Source organism: Aulonocara sp. 'chitande type north' Nkhata Bay, linkage group LG5 (genome assembly GCF_057382095.1).
Source record: "Aulonocara sp. 'chitande type north' Nkhata Bay isolate Kocher_YH1m ecotype deep benthic linkage group LG5, A_spYH_male_GT1.1, whole genome shotgun sequence".
NCBI lineage: Eukaryota > Metazoa > Chordata > Actinopteri > Cichliformes > Cichlidae > Aulonocara > Aulonocara sp. 'chitande type north' Nkhata Bay.
The window spans coordinates 40,741,635-40,744,418 of record NC_141348.1 but is presented as its reverse complement, the minus strand read 5'-3'; positions in this window follow the sequence as shown (position 1 = coordinate 40,744,418).

Genomic DNA, 2,784 nt, shown 5'->3' with positions numbered 1-2,784 from the left:
CACTGCTGTGGGGGTGGTGGTGGAGGGGGCTCTGCTCTGTTTTATTGGATGTATTTATTCATTTTTATGTTTGTATTATTTCAAGTCATGTGAGCACATTGGGAGGGGCTAAGATTATGTGCGGATGATTGATCAGGGAGTCTATGGTGCGCTTCCAGTTTGCTGCTTAAATTTGATCAACTTTTCACCGTAGACAAAGCATGTGGCTTGTGTGCATTTACATTTACAATATGGCCATCAGTCAGCACTGCTGGCTTTTCATTTGTTTATTTTAATTTCTTTGTTTTATTTCTTCATCCAAACTTTCAAAATCATACCGAATGTTTCCATTTATGACACCGAGATAATGTAAACACGTGGAAGCACGTGATCCAGCCTATATTTCGTAACGATATCTCGCTATGTGTTTTTTGAATGCTCTCCTAATCCTGAAACTGAAAAGAAATTTCTGTTGGTAGAAACCAGATGGCATTAAAGCGCCGTCTGACCAAGACCAAGCTCTGTGATGTGTTTTATTTCGCTTTGGTGCGATGGTGCTAATCAGCCCCTAAAACTCTAATCAGACAGAGACAGAAACAAACAGACCTCGCTCCTAATCAGCAATTTGTTGGCATCAAAAGTCAGACTCTATTACATCATCCTTACTTTGTTCTTGCTTTGACTTATTTATTGCATGATATATATTTAAAGTAAAGCAAAACACAGCTTGTGCTTTTGTGTCAGGATGCAGACAAGACAGCAGATGTGCTGCAGGCTCGTGGAGAAATTAGTTTACCAATGCATTTTTTAACTGCATTTTTTTGCACACGCAACTCTTTTTTTTTTTTTTTCTGATTGATTTTTTTCCTGCTGGCATTCTGTGTGGCATTTATTAATTAGAATTGATTTGTGCTTCTCTGCATTGATCAAAAATCATTTATTTTTCACAATCAACATTTGAATTAGCTGGAACCTTCTGAATCCACTAATCAGCGCGTCTCTAAACGGACTGAAATGAAGTGTGGAGCTAAGGCTCAGGTTTGAATTCTCTTCTTTCAGTTTTATCTTCATTCTCACTCTTGTAAATTTTAGGTTCAGCTTACTGTTGGAAGAAAAGATGCTAGATTAGGAAGATAATGACTTACACAGATGTCTTGATCTTATTGTTAGATCCACCCACCAGTGGACTACATCTGTAGCTCTGTTCGGTGTGTCACTCAGCTGTTACTGGGAATTGAAACTTAAAAATGCTCAGCACTCAATCTGACAACCTGTTACCCATGACTGGGTCTTCCCGCAAGTGATGCTGCTTAACCGAGGTGTTATAGCCCTCTTAAAAACTATAATGTAAAAATTTGTATCAACTTTGCTCTAAGTCAAAGAGCAGGGCCAGCCAGTGCTGCAGTGCAACAGTTTACTGAAGGCCGCTGATGCACGGCACCCAAAAGTATCTAACCCACGTCACTTGGCAGGGTTCGTTATTGTTACGGTTAGCTGACTGTTTACCCAAACTACCGTTAACCTAAAGCTTAGTGTATCAAATATCAGCAGAACTGCTCAACCTCTGTTTGCCCCAGCCACACACACAGGTTCACAAGCGCAAAGCAGGCACCTCTGATGAATCATCATGCAAATAAAGAGAGCCACAAAAAAGCCAGTGTAACAAAACAGTCTCGACATCTTGAGTGTTGATGGAAACTGTTTACTGTGATGGGAAACTGAGTGGTCCCCACAACTGAGCTTCAAAACGGTCTTGTGCAGATGTTTGTGCTTAAGCAGAAAATTCAAAAAGTTGAGGCATTTGATCGTTTTTATAGCGATGTTGACCAGAAAATCTTTTAAGGTGCTTTCTGATTTCAACACTGCTAAAAAGAAACCAGCCCATTTTGGGGCCACATCGTGAGGTTTAATTCAAAAAATCAAGGAAATGAGAGGTTCTGCTGAAAAACGTCTGTACAGTTTTATTACAAATATCCACAAACATGCAAAAAATATATATATATAAAAGATAATACAAATATTGCATGAGTGCTAGGAAAAAATAAACAGTACTTGATATAATGAAAAAGTGTGCAGACACTGAGGGAAAGTAAAACTTTTTTTTTCGCTCACCTTTTTGGAGCAAAAATATCAGGTAAGGAACTATACAAGAGGGGGGTGGCACTTGGCGTGCCACATATGCACACACACACATGCACACACACACACACACACACACACACACAAATGTATTATGACCAAAAAAAGCATCTTTGGCCCAAGGTATGCATGAATGCTGCAAGCTTAGTCACACCTCATGCACCACCGTCTTATCTCATCGTAGCAAGGCTTTGTCGGATTACTCACAGTGTCAGAGTACATCTGAGGCACTTTTCACGTTGACTACACTGCAGTCAGAAAGAGGAAGTTAAAAGCTCATGTATGTGTCCTGAGTCTTGACCCTCTTGCCACACCTCAACAAACAGCCACAAAGTGCGACACATTATTATTATTCAGAAGGTGTGAAAACATGCTGAAGCACATGAAAATTTTTACGAGAAATGCCCGACATTTCAGCACTGAAGGAAATCAAGCCACTCTTTGTAATTATTACATGTACAGTGCGACAGTGCAAATTGTATTTGCTTGCTCTTGGGAAAAACCCCAAAGGCTGACTTCATCTTTGCCCCCTTTAACCTCTCATGCAGAAATGTAGAAATGACTGTCCTCAAGCAAGGTATACACTTTTAAAGGTGCAGTCCGATGCTTTTGGTTTTTTAAAAAAATAAATAACTACCTCCCACTTCTGCCTTCCCCTTTCCCCCT